The following is a 19008-nucleotide window of genomic DNA, read 5'->3' on the forward strand; positions in this document are numbered from 1 at the left end:
CACAAATGTTAACATATTAAAAATCTTAAGCATTCATTCATTTCGCATTTGTAAAGGCCGGGTTGTTTTTTTTCAGCGGCACTTACTATCAGGACAGAAAAGAAACACTATAGTAACTTCCATTGCGTTCATCTGTTCCAAAGCCTCCTCCCTACTGAGTCCTCAATGCCACCTTCTTACTGATGCCTCAATGCACTAAGCTATAGAAATACAAATGTATGTTTCTGTTGAAATGACCTCGTGACTGGTAAGTTGGCCCTGGCTTGCCTCTGATTTTAGTGAATGTCAAATCCTTCCTGTTTCAAGTCCTGCTGGGCTCAGGACTGGCTCGGAGCAGTGGTGGGCAAACTGTGGCTCATGAGCCACATGCGGCTCTTTGGTCCCCTGAGTGTGGTTCTTCCACAAAATACCATGGCCTGGGGGAGTCTATTTTGAACAAGTGGTGTTAGAAGTAGTTTAAGTTTAAAAAATTTGGTTCTCAAAAGAAATTTCAATCCTTGTACTGTTGATATTTGGCTCTGGTGACTAATGAGTTTGCCGACCACTGCAGAGAAATAGATAGATTGGATGCTGGAGATCTAAGACTACTGGAGCCCTGAACCAAGGTGCTTCGTGCAGGGAGTTACAGGGTGAGCAGTTCAGCAGATGGAGTGCAGCCCCACCACCATCTTTCTCCCCTCTCATCCTCTGGTGGTGGGAAACTGGACAGGATCCTAATGGCTGGCTAACGAGTATGATTAAAACCTGATAATGACTTATCCTGGGAGAAAATGTTCAGCCCTACAGAATACAATCTCTATTATCTGCGAGCCTCTTGCTAATGAGGCCTTGAGATTGACGTGCTTCCATTATGTGGAGGGTGCCAGGTTTGCTGGAAATGGAAGGTACTTTCAAGTTGTCACGGCCTTTGATGCTCTTCTGCAGACAGAGGTCCCTGCCAGGGACTTGCAAAAAGGCACCCTCCCCCGCCGCCCTCTCCCCCTCCCTCACCACCACACACGCACATCCTCCATTCTGGCAAGGAGAGCCGTCAGACTTTGATTCCAAACAGAAATGTGTTATTTTCTGTGTAGATCTGATTAACACCGAGCTGTCGAATCTTTACGGTCAGGCCAGATTATATTACAGTCATGACAAGTAGTTAATGAATTTACATTGACTAATCCATACAATGCTAAAGATCTTTCTGTCAGGATTAATACCCAAAATGAACAGGGCACTGTCTGATTTGTGGTTCTGTTCTTTGCCCCAATGCTACCTGTGTCTGGTGTTTAATGTCCCATGATTAGAGTTATGTGACAGACAATATCTAGACACTGGGATTCAGGACTGTTTGGAGAATTTTGAAAACTGACAAGAGTGATCTTATTCTCAATTAGGCATCTTGTATATTGCTTTCTTCTCTTATAGGAGCTGGGCAAGCAACCTTGAGAACAAATTGAATACACTGGAATTAAATGAAGAGCAAGAAAGGTAAAAAAACTTACCCCTGAAATTAACATGGACCCAGACACCTCTGAAAGCAACACTATTGTCTTGCTCTTATCTGGCTCCCTATCTTCTCACCACTGCTTTTTCCAGGTCCTTTGTTTCCTCTGCTGTGTCAACTCAGCATGATTCTGACCTCTTGTCCTATTTTGACCTGCCATTCCCTCCACGCCAAACATAACACACTCCAGACTACTCATTTCTTCCAGAATCCTGGCTCCACCCTAACTATGACTTCACCTGTACTTCTAGCCTGCCTCAGTTCTAGCCACAATGTCCTTACACAAACATGAGGCCTGTTGATGGTCATCACTTGATGCTGGTGGAAGGTCCCTGTTATACCGATCTGGGTGGCAAACACCATAATCAACAGGAGAACACGTCAAGCATGCCAATTCATTGCCCCATCCAGTAAGTCTGCACTGAGTCCCATGGATCTGCTTTTCACCAAGTAGCAAAGTGCTTGTTCACGCTTGATAAAAAGATGTTCCTGGTCCACCCTTCAAGGATCAAGGATGCCCCTTGTCAGGTCTTCCCCAACGGGTCCCTGTTTTCTGGCAGCAGTGCCAGCACTAACACATTGATTGTGGGGTGATGTGGGTAGAGGCAGCTACTGTGGGATCAATTCTCTGAGAGTAGACTCTTCCAATTCCATAAAATTCCTAGAGCTTGACCTAGGCCTATGAAAGCCAAAGCTTGACCTAGGCCTATGGCTCCCACTGGCTCTGTTTACTCTCATATTCAGGTCGTTAGAGGTGGTGAAAAATATATTATACTGACCATCTAAAAACCCTTTCTGGAGATAATATCTCAGGCAGACCCTGAGAACAATTGTCAAGAGAGAGAATGAAAGGTTGGGCTAATGATCCTTGTGGCCGCAGTCTCCCTGTGGTCATTTATACTTCAATTAGCTGTAAGTCCAAGGCTTAATACAACTTACACAAGTCCAGGAAGTTTGGTTTATACTTGAAACAAATGCAAGTTATAGTAGAAAGTATGGAAATATCACTATAGATTGGGGATCATGATGGGTGATTGAATTTGGCCTATCAAGATTTGCAATTCCAGGACATGTCAAGAGGGAAACTAACCTGCACTGAGGACATGATAGGTGCTGGAGTTTTGAAAGCATTACTGCTTTTACTCTTTGCAGCAGCCTTGTGGGATGAATAAAATTGTTCCCATTTCCCAGTGAGGAAATCCAGGAACAGAGAATCTAAGCAGCCGACCCCTGTTCACACATGTAGCATTAGCAGAACAAGAATTTAAACTTAGGTCAGCCTGACTATCCCATTGCAAAACACTATGTCTTGAGGACATGGAAGATGTTAATTTGATCCAAAGGTATGGAAGCATTTAGTCTGAAAAACAGTGTCAGTGCCCTTAACTCTCACCTTCATTATCTTCCCTTGTAGGAGACAATTCGGTGTTTGTGAGGCCTCAGCTGGCTTCTCATAAGTGGCTAAAACAAGGCTATTGAGATATATCAGACAAGCAGTGTGCTGTTATTACATTAAATGATTATCAAAGATGGAGGTCTCAAGTGTACAAATGTTTTCTTCTGAATATATCTGAGCACTTTATCTACATAATCATGTGTGTATTTATTCTCAGAGCCTCTGAAGGGTGGGTGGAGCATACACTATTTATTTTCCTCTCTCATGATTGTATTTGCATCTTGATTCATACACCTTCTCCTCCTTCATTTGCCTTTGTATCATCATGTCCTGCCTCGACAATTGCTTGGATCCATATCTACCGCCCCTCTGTAGACTGCACACCTGCCTAATGGAGAAGAACTGAGTGTTATTCGTTTCTGTTCAAAGCCAATGTAAAATAAACGATGATTAAATTCACAATTGGGGAATAAACCATATTGTTCAATGAATTCTTTGCCCAGGGTCTCATGCATAATATGGGCCACAAAAGCCTGGTCTTCCAGACTCTAAGAACTCAAATACTCACAAATATGCCTTGCAAAGAGTTGATGGGGAGCCTAGTGCTGGCATCTCAGCCCTGGGCAGCATAAATATTACTTGGCCCAGGCCCAAAAGGTCAGATCTGGGCAGCTGGACATCAGAATTCCCCACATTTCTCGTCACAAAGAGGCCCATTGTTGCTCAATGAAACAAGTCAGTAGGCACCATTTCTTCTTTCATGCTTGTCCTTCCTCAGAAGGGGTCTGGTCCAGGGCAGCACTCCCACCCTGACTTCTCTGAACTGCTCCCAGCTGTCTCAGTGGCGTTTTCCATTTTCGGGGGCTGAGCCACAGCCTGGACAAGCATCCAGGTTCACGTCAAAGGCTCATCTCAGCTTGTGAATCCCAGCCATGGGGCGGGAGCACCATGAACTTCCAGGAGGGCTCACAAAGGGCCCAGCTGTAACATTTGCTCTTCTTAGGAGCACATTCCTTGTGTCCCAATTGTTTTTGGCTGAAGGAATGGTTGGCCAAGAACAAGGAGGCAGACACATTTCTCAAATCTAGCCCATGTGACCAGGGCACCACAGGAAACTCAGTGGGAGACCTCCTTAATGCCTCCCCAAGGCGGCTTTCTTAAGCTCCTTGGAGCTCCTGGCACAGTCACCCTTCAATGTCAGTTTACTTCGAGGCTTTGTGATGTTTGCATGCTTGGTGCTGTTCCTTCCTGGTTTGAAAACTCCTGTTTGGAGCCAGGTTTTAGATTCTTTTCAAAGTGAAAAAAAATTGTATCCTCCTTCAAGTAGAGGTGTTGAAAGGTCTTGCTTGTCCAGGGAGTAACTTCAACAAGAGGAAAAAAGCATACAAAAACATGATTTTTGTTTTAGGCCTGGGGTGGTTGGGAAAATGTTAGTTCTGGGTCTAACTTTGGAATCAGTCTTTCAACATTCACTCATTTGGCTTCAAGTTATTAAACACTTACCCTTACATTTGGCATTGTACTAGGTACCGATGTGCTAGAAAGACAAATGAGGTTCCTACTCTTGGGGAGAATCCAGACAAGTCGCAAAAGCAAAATCTTCACTGTAGGAAAAGCAGGAGCACAGTTGTCAAGCCATGAGGGCTAGCCTACACATGGGGGTTCTTTGTATGAAATACAAGAGATTCGAGGATCAGTTGATGAACTGGATTCAGTATGCAATAGTACATGCATGATATACATGTATATGTATGAGATATTTCCTATGAAGATATATATAGCTCACTGAGATCCACAAAGGTTTCCCAAAATAAACTCCATGTGTTAGAATTAACTATTCTACTGCATGTTGGGACTCCGTTCCCATATCAGGCTCTCCAAAGTAATAGGCTAACACATGTCAACATGAGAAAGTTCTTTCTGTCTTTCTTATTATTTTATCATCCACCTTAGATTCTGACTAGGCGGTTATATGTCTATCAAATTGCACTTGCTCAAGTCTCACCAATCTATAACTTAAAAGGCATGTATTCAAATGTGGAAAGAGCAACTCTTTTCATGTCTGTGAATATAATTTTATTAATAACCTTTTTTTTAAATCTCTAAACACATGGAGTGTCATTGGTAAACTCTCTTTCATGCCTTGGCCATATTAAGAAAATAGTGTTTTATTTCAAATGAGAGAATACTTAATGCACTACCTGTGCAACCGTGATGGCTTAAATCATAACCATGTACCTCCTCTTAAGTTAGTCCTCTCCCTAGAAAAAAAATCTAAATTCCCAAAAGGAGGCAAAAAGCTATGTTTTAAAATACTTTGGTGTCCAAAAGTTCTGCATTAAAGAGAGCCAACATTTAGTTTAATCTTCATAATTTCGTGGTCTCCCAGCCTCCTCTGGGCCATCTCTGGTGACAGAGGCATGCAGTAACTTCAAAGACCTCCATGCTGGTCCAGGATACTGCAGCACATAGCCACAATGTTAGTGACACTTCCTGGAATTATGCAACAGGGTGACCCTGAGATGACTAAAATGAAATTCCCCCTCACCCCACCTGTCAGGTCCTCACATGCTGGACCTGGGTTCTGCCATCTAGGACCACCGGTTGGATCTGTTTTGTAAGGGAATTCCTTCCAGCAGGAGAAGTTTCAGCTTAGAGTCTGTAGCACCAAAGAGAACTGAGTGAGCTCATCAATAGAAGAATAAAGGAGGTTAGAGTTGACCCAGTGCTGGAAATAGAGAGGCCATGGAGAATGACCATACACAGAGTGACCCTGAGCTTATCAGGTAAGTGCATGGCTGCTGGGAAACTACTCTTAGTTCATTTCTTTTTACCTCTGGTCTCTGGTTAGCTTTGTAGCTAGAGTACAGCACCAATAAAACTGAGGTCTCAGATGTAATGCCTCCTCAGATGCATCTACCATTGCTAATCATTTCCCTAGCCAATGGCTGCAGTTCTCGCTATTCCCAGACAGATTTCTCCCTCTCTCTTTAATATACAGGCACACACTACTGTAAGAAGTTTCTGAAACAGAGGATAGAGTTACTGCACATAGGAGCACAGGACCCATAATTTGAAAGGAAAGTTAAAAGTCATTCAGCTCCACCTGGAATTGGATCCCCCAGGTCCATCTACAATGTCTTGACCTATAAGACATTGATGATAAGAATAGCTACTCTTACTGCTACTGTGGTTGTGAAACATTGAAGTCTTACTATACAAGCATAATATAATTTAACCTTCACCACCATCCTGTGAGATTGGTATAGCTAATGCACACATTTTACAGATAAAGGATTTGTATCTGAGAAGGGTTGGCTAAAATACCCAGGGTCATATAGCTTTTAAGTGGCAGTAGCCAAATTTTAACCCAAGTCTGCCTAACTCTAAAGAGTCCAACTCTTACCACTGTTCTCTCCTATACTATTTCTTGTCCACTTCCCATGACAGAGTCTTACTCTCTTTCAGTGATACTGAGAAAGTTCTTTCTCACATAATTTTTCTCACTTATTCATTCCTCCATTCAACAAGCATATATTGGGTTGTCTGTTCCTAGGACTGGACTCTATGTTCCCATATATGCAGGTCTCCTAGCTCTACTGCCCAGGGTCAATCTTATTTTTTCCCAGCTATCTGGTGCATAATTTCCAAACAATGGCCTAGTTTGGGAACAAATAAAAATGACTAACATTCATTGAGCATTTTACTATATACCAGCTACTGTTTAAAGTGCTTCACATGAATTAACTCGTTTCATTTTCACACCAATCTAATGAGGTACATACATGTATTATTCCCAATTTATGGGTGAGGACACTGAGGTTCTGAGAGGTGAAGGGATTTGCCCACAGGCATTTGGATAACTGAACACCAAGTGCCTTGTTTGAGAGGCTACATTTCTCCTCTCACAGTGCTTTAGCTCAGAAAGAGTGGTTCAAAGGACTGTTCTACACTGGCCAAGGCCAGGCCCCTCTCAGCACAGTTCCTGTGAGAGCTTCCCTTGGCTCCCGAGGTCCACAGAGAGGCTGCCGAGCTCAAACATCCCCCCGGCTCAGAGCCCTTAGCCCTGCCTCTCTGTGTGTCATACTCAGAGGCCTCACAAAGCCCACTTCTGCATCCCAAACCCAGGTATTTCTTCTGTTTCTGAAGGCATATTGCACCTTACCCAAAAAGATGTCATCATTCTCCTACCACAAATCCTTCACTAAGAAAAAAAAAGGCAAAAATTATTCTCCTTCAGTGACCCAACTGCACACTGAGAGCTGGGCATACTTAGCAACCACTGAGCTTCTAAAAATGTGTTTTCCTGCCGAAACTGGTTTGGCTCAGTGGATAGACCGTCAGCCTGCAGACTGAAAGGTCCCGGGTTCGATTCTGGCCAAGGGCATGTACATTGATTGTGGGCACATCCCCAGTAGGGGGTGTGCAAGAGGCAGCTGATTGATGGTTCTCCCTCATCGATGTTTCTTACTCTCTATCCCTCTCTCTGTAAAAAAAAATCAATAAAATATATATAAAAAAATAATTAAAAAAAAATAAAAATGTGCTTTAAAAGAAGTTAAACCATATCCAATTTTAGAATCTGCTGCAAGTGCTTCTTGTAAACCATTAGCTAACATTTACTAGTCTTTCCATTCATTATAAAGTCATGTTTTTTGAACCTTCTATCACATATATTAGAATTTTCTTCTGAAAGAGAAAAACTGCAAACCTAACAGCTCCTTCATTCGTAATTTAAAGATGATTCTTTTTGCTGAACATGTATAATTTATGTTTGTGCATTAATTCTGTAATTAATGGTGATAAAGTACATCAAACATGTAAAGTGCTGCATAAGTGCTTAATTAAAATAAAAACAAAAAGTGATAATTAATTGTTCATCCCAAAGGCTAGACAGTATTATAGTTCACAGTGACTACCAATTAATATTCCCACTGTTAATGATAAAGCTCAACTTTTTATGTAAAATAGAATATATTGATTTTTTTTAATTAAGCTTGGAGTTAAAAGAAAAAAAAATTTCTTAAAAATATTTTCATCATTAGAAAGCCTCTGCGGGGAAAAAGGCTTTCATTACTGTATTTGGCATTTTAAATCCTTGACTGAATTCAGCTTCATTACACTTTTTTAAAAAAACTTAGAATTATACTATTACAATACCACACTTTTCAAGGTCCTATTCCTCCCCCAAGGAATCCTGAAAATGCAGCCAAACCCAAGGAAAGTGATCTTAATTATAAATATAGGTTCACTAGTGTTTGAAAGGGCTAATATGCAATAAGGCACCTACTGTGTGGAAGGAACTGTTCTAAGTGCTTTGGGAGTATTTTTGTTGTTGTTGTTCACTTGACAGATTGAGTACTTGCTGTGTGCTAGACACTAGGGTAGGTACTAGGAGTATAAGAGGAAATAAAAGTAGATACAGATTCAACTCTCCATGGTGCTCAGAATTCAAAAGACCCAGACATGAAAAAAAAAAATGCAGCCCTGATTGTTTGCTCAGTGGTTAGAGTGTTGGCCCGTGTACCAAAGCGTCTGGGATTTGATTCCCAGGTAAGGGCATATACTGTGGTCACAAGCTCCCAGCCTGGCCCAGTAGGCAACCAATCATTGTGTCTCTCTCACATTGATGTTTCTCACTCTCTCTCTCTCTTCCCCCTCCTTCCACTCTCTCTAAAAATCAATGGAAAAATATCCTCAGGTGAGAATTAAAAAAGAAGAATTGCAAACATAAGTGCTAGCTACAGTTTAGAGTTCTGATTTTGTAGATAAGACAATTGCTTATATAAGATGGTAAACAACTAAATATCATCATTTAGTCTTTTCCACTTTTTTTCTAAGTTGTTTTTTTGTTTTTGTTTTTTTTAGGTTTCTAGTTTTTAAAAATGACATCTTCATAAAGAATCCCTCTGTTTTGAATTCATTAAACAAGAAAAGATAAATAGGTAAAGTGGATATTATTCTACTTACTTTACTCAGAGTAAATTTACTGAAAATAGACCAACTGATGTGTGTTTAGGGGGAGTTATACATTCACCAGGTAGCCTTACAAGTTCATTGGAATCCCTCAAGTTTTCCTAGTCAACTGCACACAACAGCATTGTTGGCAGACCATTGGTCCTACCCACCTTTTCCCTGTCTGGCAGGGACTCAGGGACTTCTGCCTATAGAAGTCACATTTCTGAAAAACCAGCTCTGCCACCTCTTCTGTAGGTTTAACTGTCTCTCCCTGCTTATGTTCTCCCCAGATGTAGTAGGCCATTAAGGAGAAACAAATAATCTTATTTTGAAAAGTGAAATATAACTTCTTATCACCAAGCTAATGGAGCAATGAAGTTGAAATTCATAAAGTTTCGTATTTAATGAATATAATGCAAGGTAGGAAGGCAATGTATACATTCTAGAACAGCCATCAACACAGAGCTCTTCCTTTTGTACATACATTGGCACTGGATTTTATATTTACTGATATCAAGACTTAACCCTGTGATAGAAAAACTTCTGCTCTCAATAGATGAGCAAACATATCTTATACATGGAGCACCTCACTGGACTCAATCAAGGGCGGTGCTCTTCTTTCTATAACTGTGCCACCTTTTATTGAGCCTTACTTACCCTCTGGGCTTAGAATTTTAATTTGTTTCACAGATGATGTCAAAGGATTAATAAACTCCAGAGACATAATTACATTTTACATACCATGAGTTTGTCCTTGGAGACAATGTTGTTTGTTGTTGTTTTTTTAATTCTTGAAATGATCCATGATGTTTTAAAAGCATTATTCTTTTTAGGTTCCTATGGTGGATTCCGTTAAGGACACAAATCTTCATTTTCCCTCTCTTCACATATTGATCATGTGACTGTGTAGTTCGTGCTGCTAAACAAGTGGAGTGTATGTTCCTATTCATTGACTCTGAGATCATGCTGTGACATGCTTTCACCAAGGGAATGAAGAAGAGATTTAGCATGTCAGTTCCAAGTTTAGGTCCTAAGAGATCTTGTGTATTTCAGCTTGGTCTCCTTAGCTTCTGTCATCACCATAGGAAAGATGCCCGGGCGAGTCTGCTGATTCAATAAGAGGATAAAGAATCCTGAGATGCCAAAATCAAACTATCTCAACTAAGCCCTGCTCAGAGAAAACACCCATGATAAACATCACACACATGAGCAAGCCCAAATGAAATGAAGCAAACCTGGTTGGTCTTCATCAGGAACAGCTAGCTGATCCACAGATACACAAGCTATAATAATAAATGATTGATATTTTAAGCCACTGAATTTAGGGTAGTTTGTAACACAGCAGTAAATAACCAATCCAACTCTCAATATCTAAGGCAATATTCCTGCCTGCTCTACAATCTCTGGAAAGAACCTTGGGATCTGACACTCTTATCAGTGCCAACATGACCTCAACTCCAATCTTCGATCAAATTTCTCTATGTCTGTTCCCTATCTTGGGGATAACTCCATAAATTTTCCCTCCAGAATTATTTTGTAAGTATTCTGTGGTGAGCTCATCTGATCCATTTTGTTCCCTGCCTTATGACCACTGTTCATAAATTACTGTAGGCAGGATTCAGGTCAATATCAGGAAAGAACATTAGCTGAATGAAAATAGAATATAAGTGCTATTGAGTTGCTAAGGCCAAAAAGAGGAACAGGCACACTAGCTATGCTTAATGGGAAAATAAATACTTTGGTATTGATACATTCCCTATTGTTCTAGTAAGTCTTAAGCTCTTTCATTGTCTTAAGAGCAAACTCTCTCAGGCAACATGGTTATTTGGACACAACTCATCACACAACTCTTTCATTCACAGGGTCAACTTTACACCTTCTATAGCAGAAATAGCTGAAGGAGGAGGGTCATCTCAATTTCCCATTACAAACTAAGCAAAAACTGTAGTGTTTCCAAAACATCCCATTAAACCTCCCTTCACCAGTATCCCAGTACTTCCCTATAGTGTAGCCATCTGACCTTGAACAAATTTCACCATCTTTCTGGATCCAGGTTTTCGTGTTTGCAAACCTAGGGGGGTGAAAACTAGAGGACCTTGATGGCTTGTAATCATAAAATTCTCTGATTAGTTTATCTACTCAACTGTATTCATAGGAACATCATTTTTTAACTTTGGAAGAAATGTTCAAAAATATCCAGTGCCAACACTTAATTTATAAAAAAGCAAACAGCCCAGATGGATGAAGTGATTGGTCTGGGCCCACACAGCAAGTAACAGCAGAGCTGAGATGAGGACCTCTTTCCTTTTCAACATTGTCTCTCAGTCTGCCTCCTTGAGGATGGGGGGTAATTTCAAATTCATCTTCAGCCACACAATCCAAGAATTTTAACCAACACTTAATAAATCTCAATAAACATTTGTTGACTTGAGTTGGGGAATGAGTAAGCATTAGTTACATGTCCAAGAACCAAATTTCTGAGTCTGTTCAACCAAGAGACATGACAGCCACATTCCCTGGAGGTCTTCTCCCATGTCGGGGAGAAATATGAATGTGCATAACTACTTTCTTAAGTTACATTTTGATCAAAGAGCTCAAACAGCTCCTTATCCAGCACTAGGTTGACATCACTGAGTCTTCAAACACCAGCACTGTTCACCATGAAGGTGTAGTGGGCAATTTACACATCATTTCTCACTCACAGTTTAGATTTTGAGAGAAGAGATAGGCTGTGGGCAAGGGCATGATGGATAGGATTTCGGCAGACAGCCACTAAAAGTGCTTATTATTTCAGAGCGAACTAATGTTTCTCTGAATAGAAAATAATTTATATTCACAAGGAAGGTAAGGCAGAGAAGTCAAGTAATGAAGACAATGAGGCTTGGATTATTTGTCATAGTTCCAAATATTCTCCTCGCCCATATTTTGAGGAGATACAAGGATGAATTTGGTCTCCTTCTGGGTGGCATTGCTGTCGACATGATGAGACACAGAACCACACATCATTCTGCCTCACTCTCTTGGGAAATCATATTAAGAAAGCTCTACTGACTTTCAAGTTGGGTACTTACAGTATATTCCAAGGACACTAATGAAATTCCCATAGAAAGAACATCTTGTTGACAAACATGTTTGAAGAATTATTGGTTGTTTAATTTTATTTTATTCTATAAAAAATATATGATCTTGGATACATAGAAATAATATATGACATATATGAATCTGAATGGCAAAATAAATATCCATCAACCCCCAATCAATTTAAAAATGAAAACATTGCCAATATCTCTGAATCTACTTGTGAATTCCTTTCTGCTTCCTTCAACTGCCTTCCAAATATGTGTACATATATGAATATATATGTTAGATATTTAATTATGCTTTTATGTAATTTTATAAAAACTGAACCATCCTGTACATAGGCGTGAATGACTTGTGTTTTCTTCATTCATCATTATACATTAAAATTCATTCATATTGCTACACATAACTGTAGATAATGGAACTGTTAATGTTCCATGATGTGAAAATCCTACCACTTATTTATCTGTACTGTTGTAGATGGACATGTTAGCTGTTTCCAGTTTTTAGCTATTGTAATGATGGAATGAATAGCCTCATAAATGACTCCTATGACAGATATGCAAGAAATTGTCTAGTATGTACATCTATGAGTAGAACTCCTGAGTCATAAGTAATATGCATGTTGAATTTGACAAGATAAAAGAAAATTGTTTCCCAGGGTGATTATATTGATGCATTTTATACTGGCAGTATACAAGAACAGTGCTGCCTACACACCCAGGCAGGAAGTCTCTGCCCAGGGTGTGCTATAGGGGATTGTGTACTTTGGACTGCGTTTCTGAATTTTTTTTAGGTTCTAAGACTGGCCTAGACCAGGAGTAGGGTGTAGGTAGGGCATTCTAGGCCTTATTTAGCTTCTTTAGGATTCCCTCTGACCCTCTAACCTCCTACCCTAACCCATGTGCCCTGCCCACATATGAGAAGTCAGTTCTCAGACTCACCACATCTGTAGGGTTGTCATGAGGCTTCAAGGTAGAAACTCTGTTCTAGAGGTTTGCTTGGCTAGCTCATTGCTTCTGCTGGCCGAGGGCAGCTGCTGTCGGCCAAGTCTCTGTTACCTGGGTCCCAATTTGAGCTGTGCATGGGAAGCAAAGCAGCCATGGGGACAGGAGACCTCCCTCAGAAGGGGAGAAGGTTCAGGCACCTGCCAAATTGCAGGAGGGGGTGGTAAGGGTATGTGCCCCACCTCTGTTGACCCCCAAGTTCTCTCCTGATGGCCCCTCTGCAACTGTGCCTGTCTTAGGTTGTTCCTTCCCTGAGGAATCTTACCCATCTCTGGCTAACAAGCCATCCTCCAGGGCCAAGCAGGGTGATGTGAGATTTAGTTCTGCCTCCTTGGTAGCCTATGCCCCCATGGGCTCCATGCCCAGCACCTGCCTCAGGAACCCCTCACCTGCTGGCGAGGCCCAGGCACTGATCTCATATTTTGGGGAACCCATGTTTCTTCTCCGGAGAAAGCCCAGCTCTCCCCACTGGGTGAGAGACAGATCCATGGTACTAGCCACCATGCTGTTTCAGCCTCGGCATGAAATGAAAGTTCAGGTAACAGCTGTGGGCACCTGGACCATGAGAAGAGGGTCATTTTTGGCCAAAAGGGCAAGAAGGGCCAATATAGAATGCTCAGGTGCCTTCCTAGGGGGCCCTCCACACAGTGGAAGGGATTAAGTCCTTTCATGTCATTTTTAAATTGCTGCCAGACATTCAAAGGATTGGTTTATAAGTTTGTTTGGGATAGTTGTACAATATGCTGTTGTAATTCTAAAATATCTAGAGATGTGTTACCTTTGTCTCCAAGCACCAACATAAATAAATAAATAAATAAATAAATAAATAAATAAAATGATTTTTTTATTTTAATTGATACCCATGGTGTGAAGTACTATTATAGGTAATGGAGATAACCCAAATCTGGGAAAAATTATAATGACCTTGTAGAATAATATCCTGTAAGGATATTCTTTGCTCTAGGCCATGGCAATTCCATTTTAAACTGGCTGTCAATTTCTTCTTCTTTTTTTAAAAAAATATATTTTATTGATTTTGTATAGAGAAGGGAGAGAGATAAAGAGTTAGAAACATCAATGAGAGAGAGTCATCGATCAGTTGCCTCTTGCACACCCCCTACTGGGGATATGCCTGCAACCAAGGTACATGCCCTTGACTGGAATCGAACCTGGGACCTTTCAGTCCCCAAGCCGATGCTCTATCCATTGAGCCAAACCGGTTTCGGCTCAATTTCTTTTTGTATAGACAAGGTCTTTGTTACATTTTCTGCACCTCTCCCAGGAGTAAGTAGTGATGGTCCCTTCCTTTGGTATCCTCACAAGCCAGAACCCGCTCTTTAATTTTACACACAAAGGAGCAGTAGTTTGATTTTGTGACATACAGAAGGGGAGCTGGGTGGTGACCTCTATGTAACTATATTTCCTTGTCCCACCCCTGATCCTCCTGGATGATCAAGGTGTTTGGAATCATCAGTGACTACTTTGGGCAGGAGGATCAGTCCAGGGAAGGGCTCCCACTTGTGAAGGATTAGGAACATAAATCCAGAAATAGTTACCCAATAGCCCCAGGTTATATTACCGTACAGCTGATGACTGCTAGCATGGCAGTAAAGGCATTCTCAGTTGTTCTTGGGGTTCTGGTTACCTCACACCTCTCTCTCTCTCTCTCAAAATATTATTATTATTATCATTATTATTATTATTTTCATATGTGTTCTTATCCCCCCCTTATCCCCTACCCTCCTTTCATACTCCACCCCCCTGTTATCTGTGGCCATTAATGAGGCTCATATGTATGCACACAAATCCATTGGTTGATTTCTCCTCCTTACTCCCAGAGATTCCCCTCCTTCTCTGGAGTTTGAGGTTCTGATCAATGTTACTCAGTCTCTGGATCTGTTCTTGTTCATCAGTCTATTCCATTCATTATATATATTCCATAAATGAGTGAGATCATGTGATGTTTATCTTTCTCTGCCTGGCTTATTTCACTTAGCATAATGCTTTCCATCTCCATTCATGTTGTTGCAATGGTAGGAACTCCCTTTTTACCACAGCATAGTGTTCCACTGAGTAGATATACCACAGTTTTTTAATTCATTCATCTGCTAATGGGCATTTAGGCTGTTTCCAAATCTTAGCTATGGTGAATTGAGCTGCTATGAACATAGGGGTGCATATATCCTTTCTGATTCCTGTTTCTAGCTTCTTGAGATATATTCCTAGAAGTGGGATCATTGGGTCAAATGGGAGTTCCATTTTTAGTTTTTTAAGGAAACTACATACTGTTCTCCACAGAGGCTGCACCCACCAGCAGTATAAAAAAGTTCCTTTTTCTCCTCATCCTCACCAACACTTGTCGTTTGCTGATTTGCTTATGATAGCCATTATGACCGGTGTAGGATGGTACCACATTGTTGTTTTGATTTGCATCTCTCTGATGATTAATGACTGAGCAAGTTTTCATATGTCTCTTGGCCTTCCTTCTGTTTTCTTTCAAAAAGTGTCTATTTAGATCAGTTGCCCATTTTTTGATTAGGTTGTTTATGTTCTTTTTGTTAAGTTGTATGAGTTCTCTGTAAATGTTGGAAATTAAACCCTTATCATTGGCAAATATGTTTTCCCATGCAGTGGGTTTTCTTGTTGTTTTATTAATGATTTCCTTTGCTGTGAAAAAGCTTTTTATTTTGATGTAGCCCCATTTGTTTATTTTCTCTTTAGCTTCCATTGCCCTAGGAGCAGTATCAGTGAAGAAGTTCTTTTGGCATATGTCTGAGATTTTCCTGCCTGTGGATTCCTCTAGTATTTTTATGATTTCCCATCTTATGTTTAAGTCCTGTATCCACTTTGAGTTTATTTTTGTGTAAGATGTAAGTTGGAGGTCTAGTTTCATTTTTTTGCATGTATCTGTCCAATTTTCCCAGCACCATTTGTTGAAGAAACTGTCTTGACTCCATTGTATGTTCAAGTCTCCTTTGTTGAATATTAATTGAGCATAGTAGTTTAGGTCGATATCTGGATTCTCTATTCTATTCCATTGGTCTGTATGTCTGTTCTTGTGCCATTACCAGACAGTTTTGAGAACAATGGCTTTGTAATACAGCTTGAAATATGGTATTGAAATCCCTCCTACTTTATTCTTCTTTCTCAGGATTGCTGTGGATATTCAGGGTCTTTTTCTTTATTCCAGGTGAATTTTTGGAGTGTTCGTTCTAGGTCTGTGAAATATGCTGTTGATATTTTAATGGGGAGTGCATTGAATCTATAGATTGCTTTGGGTAGTATGGACATTTTAATGATGTTGATTCTACCAATCCATGAACATGGTATGTTCTTCCATAGGTTTACACCTTCCTCTATCTCTTTTTTCAGTGTCATGTAGTTTTCCGTGTATAGGTCTTTTATTGATACCTCCTTAGTTAAGTTTATTCCTAATTATCTTAAAATTTTTGGTGTGATTGTAAATGGGATTTTTTTTTTTTGTCTCTCTTTCTGTAAGTTCATTATTGGTGTATAGAAATGCCATAAATTTCTTGGCATTGATTTTGTATCCTGCTATCTTGCCGAATTCATTTGTTAAGTCTAATAATTTTTTGATGGAGTCTTTAGGGTTTTCTATGTATAGTATCATGTCATCTGCGAATAAGGACAGTTTTACTTCTTTTCCAATTTGGATGCCTTTTATTTCTTCTTCTTGTCTGATCGCTATGGCTAGTACTTCCAGCACTATGTTGAAAAGGAGTGGTGAGAGTGGGTATCCCTGTCTTGTTCTTGTTCTTAGAGGAAATGGTTTTAGTTTTTGCCCATTGAGTATGATGTTGGCTGTGGGTTTGTCATATATGGCTTTTATTATGTTGAGGTATGATCCTTCTATTCCTACCTTGCTGAGAGGTTTTATCAAGAAAAGGTGTTGGATTTTGTCAAATGCTTTTTCTGCATCAATAGATATGACTATGTGATTTTTATCTCTCAATTTGTTTATGTGATGCATCATGTTTATTGATTTGTGAATATTGTACCATCCTTGCATCCCAGGTATAAATCTGCCTTGGTCATGGTGTATGATCTTTCTTATGTACTGCTGGATCTGATTTGCTAGACTTTTGCTGAAGATTTTGGCATCTATGTTCACGAGGGATATTGGCCTGTAGTTCTCTTTCATTGTGTTATCTTTATCTGGTTTTGGTATTAGGGTGATGCTGGCTTCATAGAAGGAGCTTGGGAGTGTTCCTTCCTCTTGAATTTTCTGGAATAGTCAGAGGAGGATAGGTTTTAGTTCTTCATTGAATGTTTGGTAAAACTCCCCTGTGAAACCATCTGGCTCCGGGCTTTTGTTTGCTGGAAGCTTTTTGTTGACTGCTTCAATTTCATCCATAGTTATCTTCCTATTGAGACTTTAGTATCTTCTTGATTACATTTTGGAAGGTTGTATTTTTCTAGGAATGTGTCCATTTCCTCCAGGTTGTCTAGTTTATAAAATAGTTATTCATAGTATTTTTAAATAATCTTTTGTATTTCTGTGGGGTCTGTTGTTATTTCACCTCTTTCATTTCTGATTTTGTTTATTTGGGTCCTCTCTCTTTTCTTTTTGTTGAGCCTGGCTGGAGGTTCATCAATCTTGTTTACCCTTTCAAAGAACCAGTTCTTGGTTTTATTGTATTGTTTCTTTGGTCTCTATGTCATTCATTTCTGCTTTGATCTTTATTATTTCCTTCCTTCTGCTTAATGTGGGCTTTTCTTGTTGCTCTTTTTGTAATTCTTTGAGTTGTTGATTTAGATTATTTATTAACCCTTTTTGTTGTTTTTTGAGGTAGGCCTGTAGAGCTATAAATTTTCCTCTTAGGACTGCTTTCATTGTATCCCATAGTATTTGTATTGTTGTGTTTTTATTGTCATTAGTCTCCAGGAATTTTTAAATTTCTTTTTTGATCTCATTGTTAACCCAATCATTGTTTAATAGCATGCTATTCAACTTCCAAGTGTTTAAATTTTTTGGGAGTGTTTTTATTATAGTTTATTTCTAATATTATGCCATTATGGTCTGAGAATATGCTTGATATGATTTCAATCATTTTGAATTTGGGGAGATTTTGTTTGTGACCCAATATGTGGTCTATTTTTGAAAATGTCCCATGTGAACTTGAGAAGAATGTATGTTCCATGGCTCTGGGGTGAAATGCTCTGAAGATGTCAATTAAGTCCATCTGATCTAGTGAGTCATATAGAATTGCTGTTTCTTTGCTGATTTTTTGTCTAGTTGATTTATCCAGTTATATCAGTGGTGTATTAAAGTCTCCTACTATGACTGTATTGTTGTCGATTTCTCCCTTGATATCTTCCAGGAGATTTTTTATGTATTTGGGTGCTCCTACATTAGGTGCATATATGTTTATCAGGGTTATATATTCTTGTTGTATCGATCCCTTTATTATTATGAAGTGGCCTTCTTTATCTTTTGTTATGACTTTTACTTTGAGGACTATTTTATCAGAAATAAATACTGCTCCCCTAGCTTTGGTTTTTTGTTTTTTTTTGTTTTTTTTTTTCATTTCCATTTGCCTGAAAGATGATTTTCCATCCCTTCACTTTCAATCTGTATGAGTCTTTTCTCTGAGGTGGGTCTCTTACAGACAGCATATATATGGGTCGTGTTTGTTTATCCATTCAACCACTCGATGTCTTTGGAGTGGAGCATTTAGTCAGTTTACATTTAAGGTTATTATTGAAAGGTAATTGTTTGTAGCCACTTTAATTTTTTGAGACTATGTTCCTTCTTACATCAGTCCTTTTAGCATTTATTGCATTGTTGGCTTGGTAGTGATAAACTCCCTTAGCATTTTTTTTTTTTTTTTTTTTTTTTTTTGTCTGTGAAGCTTCTTATTTGCCCTTCAATTTGGAATGATAACCTTGCTGGATAGAGTATTCTTGGATTTAGTCCCTTGGTTTCATGACTTAGTAGGTTTCTTTCCATTCTTTTCTGGCCTGATGTGTTTCTGTTGAGAAATCATTTGATAATCTAATGGGGGTTCCTTTGTATGTAACTTTCTGTCTCTCTCTTGAAGTCTTTAAGATTCTCT

The sequence above is a fragment of the Pipistrellus kuhlii genome, unplaced genomic scaffold (assembly GCF_014108245.1).
Source record: "Pipistrellus kuhlii isolate mPipKuh1 unplaced genomic scaffold, mPipKuh1.p scaffold_m20_p_15, whole genome shotgun sequence".
In the NCBI taxonomy this organism is placed as follows: Eukaryota; Metazoa; Chordata; class Mammalia; order Chiroptera; family Vespertilionidae; genus Pipistrellus; species Pipistrellus kuhlii.